The sequence below is a fragment of the Vulpes lagopus genome, chromosome 1 (assembly GCF_018345385.1).
Source record: "Vulpes lagopus strain Blue_001 chromosome 1, ASM1834538v1, whole genome shotgun sequence".
NCBI lineage: Eukaryota > Metazoa > Chordata > Mammalia > Carnivora > Canidae > Vulpes > Vulpes lagopus.
In genome coordinates, this window is record NC_054824.1 from 85,622,981 (window position 1) to 85,635,087 (window position 12,107).

Genomic DNA, 12,107 nt, shown 5'->3' on the forward strand with positions numbered 1-12,107 from the left:
TTAGGACACTGTTACCAGTACTACCTCACCCCAGTATGGGTCTACTGATCTTCATGGGGAGTAGGACAGTGTAGTGCAGAGGTTCGCAATCCAGCTGCACATTACTGTCATCTAGGGGAGCTCTGAAACCAACACCCATGTCCAGGCCTTATATGCAAGAAATTCTGATGAATTTTTCTGGAGGTGGGGTCTAAGCATCAGAAGTTTGTAAAAGCTTCCCAGATGATTCTAATGTATAATCTGAACTAAGAACTACTGGCCTAGTGCTTGAGAGCCTAGATTTTGAAATCAGAGAGATCTGAATTCATATCTTGCTGCTTTTCCTTAGTTACTGTGCAACCTTGAACAAGGTATTTAATCTCTGTCAGCTTTAGTTTTCTTGTCTATAAAATGCAAATAATGACACTCGCTTTGTAAGATATTTGTGAGAATTAAATTTGATGATATGTTGAAATGTTTGACATAGTTCCTGGCTTGTGGTGTAGACCTCTCTACATATTAGCTGCTGTTAATGTTGTAATGTGTTGGATTTCCTTATCCATACAGTGAGGGAGCAGTTTAACTTATGAAATGAAGGACGTATTTTAGGATTCTCTAGATGCTTGTCTGTCACCTTATCCATGATACCCTACTCATTTCCATCTCACCCTTTTACTTTCTAAATATACATATTTTGTTAGGTGCAGTTTTCGACAGACTCAATCTTTATTATTATATTTTACCGGTTATTACTTGTCTGTCTTCCTCCTTTCTATCAAAACTAAAACTTGAAAAGTAGAACAAATACCCATACGGGATAATAGAGGTATGATGCATGGTTGACAAATAGGTTTAAAAAACAAATGGCGAAACTTTGTAAACATGTACAAAAACATGGCCTTCCAGTTGCTTGCTCTGTTTTCTTGCCATCAGCCCCTCTAAGAGTTCAGATATTGGTAGCTTTTGTCACAAAGGAGAAAGTGTACCCACACCCCACTGCTTAAAGATTACAGTTTCAATTCCGTCATTTCCCCTGATATCTTCCTATAAATCTAAAAGAAGCCTTAATACACAGATGAGTAGTAGCAATTTTTAAAGGTAGCCATGATTTTTCTAAGCCTTTTTGCTTATCTTTACCTATTTGATTAGGTTATATGTTTCAGATCATTTTATATTACCGATTCAAAAAATTTGATCCCTTTCGAAAAAACTCCTCTTGTTTCTCCCTTAAAATATACAAATTATGTTTTTGGATGGACAGAAAGGAATTATTTGACTGTCCAATAAAAGTACAGATGGTTCCATTTTCCTTGACTCATCTCACAGCACACATTAGTCAGGTCACATGCCTATTTGGGAATTTTTGTAGCACTAGGTCACTTGCCGAGCTTTGGGGCACATAAAAGTCTATTTGCCTGGCTTTTAAGTTTGTGGATCTTACACTGTGCCTGGCATGGAGATAGGAAGGACATTTTTTTTCCATTAAGCTTTTTCACTGTGTTTTGAAAGGAAAAGTTGAAACAGAGTCCCTACTGAGATTTTAACATGTTCCATGGTGGTAACCATAGGAAATAAGGAAACAGAAAATTTTGGGACAGAAGGAAGCCAAGGAGTCCATCTCAGCCTGTCCTCACCTCTCAGATACCAGTTAGACTCTACAATATTATTTTTATCTAGGTTTATATCTAATGCTTTGTATTTGTATAGCTTGCTTTCTGATGTAAGGGAAACATTGCTACTGATCATCATGAAAAAATTGCTCTCTAAATCATACTCAGTTCCCTCTTCTGGACAAATCAATGGAAACATTCATTCAGATGTTAATAAAGCTAAATCATGGGATTTTTTATTTGGAAAAATCCATTTTGATGTTTAAAAGGATTCTCAAAGGGTGTTACGATAGAGCCTATGTAAACTCTAGTTATGGAGGAAAGAACTTGTTTCACACAAAGATATATAAACACAGAATAATGACATTTTTCTTCATTAAATTCAGGGAGCTTAAATTCACCAAGTGCACACACTCCAAGCCCCTTCCCCAAAAAACACATTCTCCATCCTTTTCCTCAGCTTACCTCTGAGGATCAAAATATACTAAAATATAAATCTACTCCCATTTGTGAAAGATCCTATAATGCCACTTGAGTAAAAGTGCTTGACAGATTTATTGGTCTTTTTCCCTTAAAACTTAAATATGAACATTCGTATGTATGCCTCTGTGTGTGTGTGTGGTGGGGGGTGGGGGGTATCTTCTTCCTACGGACAGGTAACATTTTTCAAGTAATCTGGTCTGATAAAGCTCTATTGAAAATTCACAGTTCGTTAACATTATACCTATGCTAATAGTTTCTATTTCCTTTCATTATACAGCCGTTATTATGAATGAGATTCTAAAATACAGCTTTCCATGGTTATCTTCAAATCGTGAAATACAGCTAACCAAGTAGTAGTCAAGGCTATTGGTAATTTTTTGATACACATTCAACATGGCAGCAGTTATATTTTCTTTCTTAAATCCACACTAGCACTAAACCTTAAAGTGAATTATGGAAATTCAAAATGATAAGATTTTTACAATTGAGCTCTTTACCGGGTCAGAAATAGTACCTCCCAGCACTGGCACTAGCATTGCTATTATTGCTATTTTAAACTGGACCATCCCAGATTGCAAAGTCCTTATGGTAAACAGTAAAATTAGCTTTTTTCTCATAATGCATTTTTGAAAGATAAATACCATTTACACGAAAGTATAGACAAAATAGGTCAGATACAGAGCCTATAAAATGGGCATTTTCCATAAAGGCAACAGAAGATTTGCCCAAGGAGCAGGTTGAAAAGCAGGGCAGTGTAAGGTTAGAATGTCTATGCTCTAGTTCAGATGCTACCACTTAACGAGTTAAGCTTAGTTAAAGGATTTAACTTCCCTGTGCATCAGTTCACACATCTGGCTCAATGTCAACCTACAAACCTCCTCCACTTTAGTAATGATCAAGATAATTAAGGTCATAAAATTATTTTGAAGTGTTCAATATTATATACAAATATAGTCTGTTAATGGTCAAGTTTTAAATGGACATTGGGACCAAATCCTTGGGAAAAGTTTTCTTGTTCCAAGTGATGGAGACTAATTGGGTGATATCAAAGCCTGAATATTTTGCACCGGTTGACAACAAAGGTAGAGCGAGAGAGAAGGGGCTGCCTTAGGCAGGGCAGTGACAGTAGACTATGGTTCTGAAATTAATAGGAGAAATGAGAGATGCTGGAATCTTTCAGGAAGCATATTACTTGATCAAATGTGTTATGGTTCGTTACGGTTTCACATTTCAAGTTCACTGTTCAACTTGAAGGATGAATCGAAAAAGCTTACTGACAAGGGGAACCTCTGGTGAGAAGCAGGGGTTTGGCATAAGATATTCTCAAACTTAATTCCAGCTCAGGTGCTGGCTGTAAATGCAGATTCTAGGGTCATATCCTTAAAGATTCTGATTCTACAGTAGCTCCTGGGCAGGGCCTGTGGTTCTTCATTCTAGCCAGCTCCTCTGGTGATTTGGTTGTGGATGTCCCGAGACCATTCTCCAAGGTTTCCTGCCGTAGCCATTCAGTGCTCTAGACTTCAAATTATGCGGCTTCTGGTTAGGAGGAAAACTGAAGGAATCATTTAATGCTCTGCAAAGCCCTACAAAGTCAGAACTTTTTATTTATTTTAATGGAAATTCCGTATCTTTGAAATTCTCTGTGTTTGTTCCTACTAAATTTGCATGTTTTAGCATTTAGGAGAGAATACAAATAGATCTGTTTGGTCAGAATTTTTACTTAACTTGGCACTATAGGATCTATCAGAATAAGGAGTCTTTTAAAAATTTTGTTATTTTTTTGTCCTCTTTTTATGCATGTGCCCAGCTGTCTTCACAAAACTAAAATGAATTTTAAAAACATAAATGAACAGTTCCATTTAATATGTTTATTACGTGTTGTCATATGAGGTACTGGTGCCATCTGATCTAACCCATCTAAAATTCTTGAGTCAGTAAGGATAAGCAAGATATATCCCATTACTAAGAATTTTTTTATTATATGAAAGAAAATCTCTCTTATTTCACATATTCAATTCCTTGTCATTTTACATTATAAATAAATAACAAACCAATTTGGCACATGCCCACCGATTAAAAATAAAAGTTGTCAGAGTGAGAGGGGAAAGACAAAAATATGAATTATTAATTATAATATTAAGCAGCACAAAAAGCCTAACATGAAATGATATCACCTAAAAAGAGAGTTTATCAAAATGAAAGTGGGACGATGATATAGTCTTTATCATACAATTTGCATTGTTGTCATTTTAAGCCAGAAATATATTTACCATATCTAGTGCCTTTATATCAAATTTGATGAGAAGATATTTTAATCATGGCAGAATGAAGAAGTTATTTATAGAATAGTAGGATTAAAGGAAAGCTCAATTTTAAAGTCATATATTAAGTTATCATATTGACCTGGTGGTTATATTCACTATGACATCATACTCTTGCATATTGTTATTCTAAAAATATCCAACTACTAAAAAAAAGCATGAATACTTAATTAGAAGAGAGAGTGATGTTTTTCTTTTTAAGATGATTTTTGGAGCTTACATAAGCTCATATTGGAATGGAGATGAATGAAATTTGGTATTTCAGTTTTTTTCTAAGTGGAGATTTCAAGTGAATATACATTTGGTACTGGTTTATAATTAAATATGGGGTTTTAGGAGAGAACAATTTCTTCTCAAGAAGGGAAGCTTTCAGGACTTTAATGGAAATACTTCCAACTATGTCTAAGTCAGTGTTATCCAACATTTGTGAGTGACTTAAGTTTCCTTTTCCTAACTAGGCTAGTATTTTGTTTCAGGTAATTTAAAGGCTCTTTTTTGATAAGGTTTCACTTGTTTCATCAAATGTCTTTAAATTTCATTTGCAACAAGAGCAGTTCTGAAAAGAATCTCCACATTTGGAGTAGTCTCATAGGAGTTCTCCAAGTAGATTTTCAGAAAAAAAAATTCACTTGTTATTCCCATGAAGAACAACTTTGGTTCTGCTTAGTAATATTTTTGTTTTAACAATATAGACTGCCTTCTTGACTTGGGTTAAGTTTGCTAGTCCCGTTTCAGCTGGTTGCTCATCACCCTGATAATTTATTCTCTCAGGCATGATGCTATATGATCAGCTCAATTTCCTTGGCATTATTGCCTTTTTTTTTTTAACTTTTTAACTGAATTTAGTGCTTATGGAAGTGGAGAGGCAGGTCGATATCTAGGCACAAAGCAAAAAGCCATAAGTCTGTATGCATCTTTGCAGTAAACCAACTGTTTGCTGTTTTTGTTATCACCTACTTGAAATATTTTTTCAAACCGCAAAATCCGTAGAGTCCTATTTAAGAAAAGCTTTCCTGTCATAGAATACCCTGTCCCAATGTCGGCTGAATGGGTTCTAATTTTAATTTATCTTGTCCATGAATTTCTAACTCTGGCTCTTAAAAATATATCATTCTCGTTGCTACTGCCATATTACCAAGCATTTTTTAGGCATTCCATCTATATCCGTATCCACGAAGATGTCTCCTCAATGCAGGTGATGCAGTAATGAAATCAAATGCACTAAAATTTTTCATTTGTCTTCTCACTCTCTTCTTACTAGTAATTTCCATTTGATCAGAGAATACCAGTCCTTTCAGTGTTACTATATTGTGCAAATATTCATCCAGAAATGACTTCCCTGGCTCCTGTAGTCCAAAGAATCTGTTCATTAAGTTTAAACTTATCTTGTAAATCATGTAAGTTTCATGGCCTTCCATTTTTTTTCTTTTGTTTCTTTGGGGTTCACTGATTCCCACCATGTACAGCCATTTCACAGCTGCTGTCATCAGCTGCTCTCCCTTGGTGTGATTTATTTTTAATAACATCCTTTTTTGCCCAATTTTGATAACCATTAGTCTTAATAAATTCCTCATAATGTTTAGTTCTTTGAGTTTTACTTTTTAAACCACTGAGTAGGAACGAGAAAATAACACAAGCACTGACAAAAAAACAAATACAAAAATACCAGAATGAAGCCCTGTAATCCTATCTGATAATTGGGGTGCAGGTGGTGAGATATTAACCAGAGAACATTCTAGAAACAGAAAAAATCTAAATAGAGCGTCATTCCAGAAGGGAAGAACAGATAGTCAATAAATTATGAGTAAATTCAGGTCAGAGGAAAAATCAGAAGCAAACAACTGGCTTTTAGATGCTTAGCAATTTTAATAATTATGGTTAATATTTATTAAGAGCATTTTATGTGCTAGGCAACATGTTAAGCAACTTTCATTCATTATTTTATACATTCATTTATTTCTTACTACAAATCCATGAGAATCGGTATTTTTATTATTTCTTCCATTTTATGGAAGTGACAGCTGAGGCTTAGGCAGTTTAAGTAATTTGCCCAAGAATTCACAGCTAGGACTGTGAAGCCCAAACAGAAACCCAGGTACATTTGTAACCTATACACTATGGTACATTTCAAGTCACGGCCTTTAAAAACTAAATACACACAAAAATTCTGGTTTGACTACTATATAATAGAGACCATAGAAGATCTCAAGTCAATTTATTATTGACTTATACTTCACTGTTAAGAAAGTTTGAAACATTTCCATAGTAGAGCATAGTTCAGGTTTTGGAAAATGGATCTTTCAACTCAGGTTTGCTAGTTCCATTCTCTGTAGTAGTGGAAAATCATTTTTGGCTCACTCTTTTTCTGCCATTAAACAATGACTGATTAATGTTAGGAAAAAGTCTTCTGAAGTCTTTTGATATAATACCTTTTGGGTAAGTGTAAAAATAAATGAATAAATGTCCATATATTACGTAATTAATAAAAGCAGTACTTCTTACCTAAAGAAGTTTCCATTGACTTATTTTTTGGTTAGTTAGTACTGTTAAATTTTAAACTAATATATTAAATTATGATAACCTGGCATTCTACAAATATCTAGTGAATTTCATGTACTGGGTAAATTTAAGACAAAGTGACTTCTTTTGATGCATGATGTTTTCATAATAAATAGTCTATTCCTCATTGTAAAAATATCATCTTTCTTAGGCTTGAAGGGATAGTAGCCAGTATATGAAATCTGGTTTGGGCCCAGTATATCTGCTGTATGCAGTGATCTAAGCCAGCAAGTCAATAAATTCAGAAAATAAGCAGTCTGGAGCCAGAACCATGAGAATTGTATGGCCTCGAATTGGAGGGATCATACAAATATTTTGATCCAGGGATTTTTTTCATATTTCTTTTAAACAACAGAGTCCTCTAGCACTGGGTGTTATATGCAACTGATGAATCACTACATTCTACCCCTGAATCTAATGATATACTATATGTTAACTGAATTTAAACAAAAATAAATAAATAAAAAATAAACAACAGCATCCTCTTTTCAAAATAAATGTGATTGTATCCTTTATATATGAACTAGTAAAAGTAGTATTTTATTAAAGTCATTTTATAAATTAGAATTGTTTATCATAGTAAATATTATAAAAGTCAGTTTCTGAGGTATAAATATATAAAGGTAATATATGCAAAGAAATACCTTTGTATATAAATAAAGGTAAATATGCAAAGAAACGGAAACTTAGGACTGGATTATTATATCGGCTTAAGCTTAGTTTATTTTTGTATGAGGAATGGAATACTATATGGTGTCAAGAAAATCATGAGACCACATAAGCAGTTGCATGTATCAACAGTTTTGTTTGTTTTTAAAGAGCTTGCCTTCCAATTTCAGAGCCTTAATTTGAGGCCTATGTGAAAACTAGTTAAACTTACTGTACATATTTAACTATTAGCAACACATCAGTCCCCAATATTTTTTTTTAATTACATAAATACATTTAACCAAGCCTCCCACCCACTTCCCCTCCAGCAACCCTCAGTTTGCTCTCTGTACTTAAGAGTCTGTGTTCTGGTTAAATGGTTGATGAGAATTAAGGATGGCACTTGTGATGAGCACTGGGTGTTGTATGTAAGTGATGAATCACTAAATTCTATACCTGCAACTAATATTACATTGTGTGTTAACTGGAATTTAAATAAGAACTTAAAAAAAAGGAAAATAATAAAACTACATAATACATTTAATTTGCATGTCATTTTTATCTCAATTATAAATTGATACAAATATATAATTTTTAGCATTTACATTTTAATTCAACATTTAACTGCTCAGTCATCTCTTTGTAATCATCTGTTTGTGAGCTTGGGGACCATGAAGCATAGTTTGAAAACCACTAATTTGGTTCAAAATTTTAGGAAATAACTTTATTTTTTTCTCTCTGTTCCTTTATTATTTAAGGACAATTCAACCCTTTGGGAATGCTTTTTCTTATGGGTTTTGGTGTAGTTCAATTCTTTCTTCAACTAGACGTTAAAGTCCTAAAGGGCAAGAATCTTGTTTTTGTTTTTGTTTTTTTGCTTTGTTCTCTTCACGAGACTAATATTACACATTGTGCATAGACATGGTGTTTGCCCAGTCTGTAGTTACCATCTGTGCACACTAGAGAATTTGAAAAAAAAGGGCCTAAATCTCAGTCTCAGTCCTCCTCTCATCTATCACTCTGTGTTTCTACACAATGATGTTGATAACAAAAACAGTTCAGTGAATTCTCTGGGCTTCTGGTTTTCAGAGCTCCCAAGAAGGGCCTGTATATTGACAGATTGTGGCTTCTATGGAGTGGAGCTTTGAAGGAATAAGAGCAGTTGAACGGTAGAACAGGGCTCAGGAATAGGACCTTCTGATGAACTAGAGCAAAGGGAGGAAGGGAGATAGAGAAGAAGTGAAAAGGTTAGGTAAATGCTACTGTAGAAGAAGGAACCATTTACATGCTAGAGGCAAGACAGTTCTGGTACTTAGTGCCTTCTCTAAAAGCTTCGAAGTATACAAAAGAGGGATCAAAAATCAGAATTAACTATCCGGACCACAAATAAAACAATCAAGTACAAAGAGAGAATGTGGTAAAAGCTGTGACAACCAACCAAATGACATCAGAGACAGAACAAGAAAAATGCGTGTAGAACCCAGAATACTCTGCTGCTTTTCAACCTTCCATCAGGTTTTGGGTATCCAGGTAGGCTTGGCCATTAGAGAACTCCCCAGTAGGAAAGTCATGCCTTACCGAGACCACTACTTAACGAGCCAGTGAGGAAATGAAAGCAAATACAGTATGCTGTGAATTCACAGAACCCAAACTAAGTCTGTTTTTACAAATGGGTAACATTTCTACCAACTTACCTGAAATAAACAGTTTTTATAATATAGGTGTTTACATAAAACCAATAAAATGCCTTGTGTGTGTGAGAACATTTTGCTTTCATGTGGTAGACCATTTACCTCCTCTTCAGAGTCTGTTGAAACATTTATTTTATATTCTCTATTTTATTCCTGTTGCAGCATTTATGTATGATTTGTTTGTTACTTTTATCAGTTGATCTTGCCCTCCCCATATGCTCATGTCTCACTGGCCTAGTTTCCCACATTCAGTATGTGATCTCTAGCCCTTCTTAAATATTAATTAGTGTAATTGAATTCCCTCCAGTATTTCTAACCTCAGGCACCTGAATCTTAGTGTTTTTATTAGAAGTGATTTGTGCATTTGAAGTCCAACCTGCTTTTCCATTTCCCATCCCCCCACCCCAAACAACTTTTCTTGATTAGGTAAAGGTCGGGGTACATGCCTGCCTCAGAGAAAGTCTTTGTGGAAAAATGAAAGTGTTATATATTACAACCTTTCTCAATGAAAGACTGAAAAATACAACGCTGTCTTGAATCTTTGGCCAAGGAAATCATCCAGAGTAAGAAAAGGAGGTAGCCCTGTCCAGGGGCACAGCTACAAGTCAAAAACAGAAGTCAGGCAGAGCCATTCGTAGAGATGAAAGCAAAGCCTCACCTAATCACAGCCCATTCTCCTCTGCCAGCATGGCCAGGCCCAAGGACAGCATCTTAAATTCTCCATACTCTTCTAGTTTGCAGATCTACCCCTGACCAGCATCTCTGGATGCAATCCATGATTACACAGCAGTGACTCTATTCCTTGGAAGGAAATAGGAAAAAGGAAAAGGAGAAGAGCCTGAAAATAGGGCTAGAGAACCATAAGCTAGTGAGAGGATTTGCCAATAAGATAAGTAATTATTGCCATTTGTAGCTGAGGAGAAGCAACAAAAAGTGTTAGGTAACTAGGAGTGCAAAACATGTTCTGATTTTTGGAAAGTATAAGAAGATAGTTTATAAGGACAAACAACACGATGTCAGTCCTGAGCAAAGACCTAGATGTATTATTCAAACAATAAAGCATAAAGCGGTGGTTTATGATTCCCCTGAAAGAAATGGTGCTTGCTATAAACCAGAATGACTTCAGTGAAAGTGGATCAACAATATATGATCTGATCTTGCCTGGTTAGATGTACAGGTGGATTGGTACCTGGTTGAATGACCACACTATTAAGTGCAAACAAATGGCTCAATGTCATAATAGAAGAGAGTCCTATGGAATAAGTCAGGAGAATCCTAAGCCGTATTTTGGCCACCATTTTTTTTCAATTACTGGGATGAAAGCATGTCCATCAGAGTTGCAGATGATATGAATCCAAATACATAGAAAATCTATGGAATTAAGAAATTAAGGAATCATGTTTCAAACATCTTGAAAGACTAGAGCGACGGGATGCATCTAACCAGAGGAATCTTTTAGAATGGATAAAGGCAAGTTTTTTATATTTTTAAAAGATTTTTCATGAACTTTCTGAGTGATATGTGGCTTAACAAATTAGTACAAGAAATCTAAATGAATAGGAACATCTTAAAGGAAAGTGACCAGGAGGGTAGGGAAATGAGATGTGTGATATGAGGAATGGTTAAGGGAACTGGAATTGTTTAGAAATTCACAAAGAATGAATATGATAAATATGTTCAAGTATATTAAGGATTGTCACATAGAAGATAAATTATGTTGTTTCTGTGATTCCAAGTAGAACACAACCCAGTGATAAAACATACAAGAATAAAATATTCAGGTCAATATAAAAACTAACTTTTTACATCCTTTTGTGCTCAAAGGTGGAAAACAAACAAGAAGGAAAAATATTAGTCTGAGGGACAAACCTAGATTAAAACTTGGTTATGCCACTTATTGATTCTGTGTCTCTCTCATGTTTTGAATACCATAATCCATTTCTGTACCGATAAAGTAGATTTAACCAATTCCTACTCGGCAAGTTGTAGAACTTTAGTGCCTGTATTAGTTTGTGAGGACTGCCATAAGAAAATATCACAGATGAGTAGCTTAAATTCCTCAGTTTGGGAGGTCAAAAGACCAGGAATCAAGGTATCAGCAGAGTTGAATTTCATGTGATCTCTCCCCTTGGCTTGCAGAAGGCCATCTTCTCCCTGTGTTTCCTCAGCCCTGGTGTCTCTTCCTCTTTTTATGAGGACACCAGTCCTAATAGATGAGCGTCTCATTCTTATGGCCTCTTTTAACTGCATTTATCTCTTTAAAGACCCTATCTCCAAATACAGTGAGTTAGGGGATAGGACTCCAACATGCAAATTTGGAGGTTGAGAAGGGGTCATATTCAGTCCCTAATATCAACAAATATTAACTCCTGAGACCAAGGTGTTTAAGCATGGACAGTCACTTTACAGGAATGTTTTATAGGATGGTAAAGCCTTAGATAATTGTAATACATAATTTTGATGAACTCCAACACTAATATTCTGTCATTATAAAAATAGTATCTCCAGTGAAGCATCAAGTCTGAAATTCTGCAATGCTCAGTCGTAAGGTAAGTTGTTCACTACATACAACAATCATCTTTAATAAATGTTTTCACTTAGTATTCAAAATTCCAGTCTGATTTCACTGATATTTACTCATATCCTAGACCTCCCTTAACTTCTAGAGCACAAATTCCCGAAATGCATTCTAGGTGAAACCTCTGTGTCTTTTGTGGGAAGATATTCCTTTGCCAAACCTTTAAATGGTCTAAATCAAAGTGCCTGGGTGGCTCAGCGATTGAGCATCTGCCTTCGGCTCAGCGTGATCCCAGAGT

At 35.2% G+C, this 12,107-nt stretch overlaps 1 protein-coding gene across 34 annotated transcripts in view; it reads left to right on the forward strand.

Annotated features, from left to right (window-relative positions):
* ZBTB20 (zinc finger and BTB domain containing 20) overlaps nucleotides 1–12,107 on the forward strand; it is a 770,327-nt gene that overhangs the window by 354,685 nt on the left and 403,535 nt on the right. Inside the window, exon 2 of one of the 34 annotated variants that reach the window (XM_041729892.1) lies at nucleotides 11,791–11,840. The exons of the other annotated variants lie outside the window; for them this stretch is intronic. The gene's annotated coding sequence lies outside the window, so the exon portion shown is untranslated. The remainder of the gene's footprint in view (nucleotides 1–11,790; nucleotides 11,841–12,107) is intronic. 34 annotated transcript variants of the gene reach the window in all.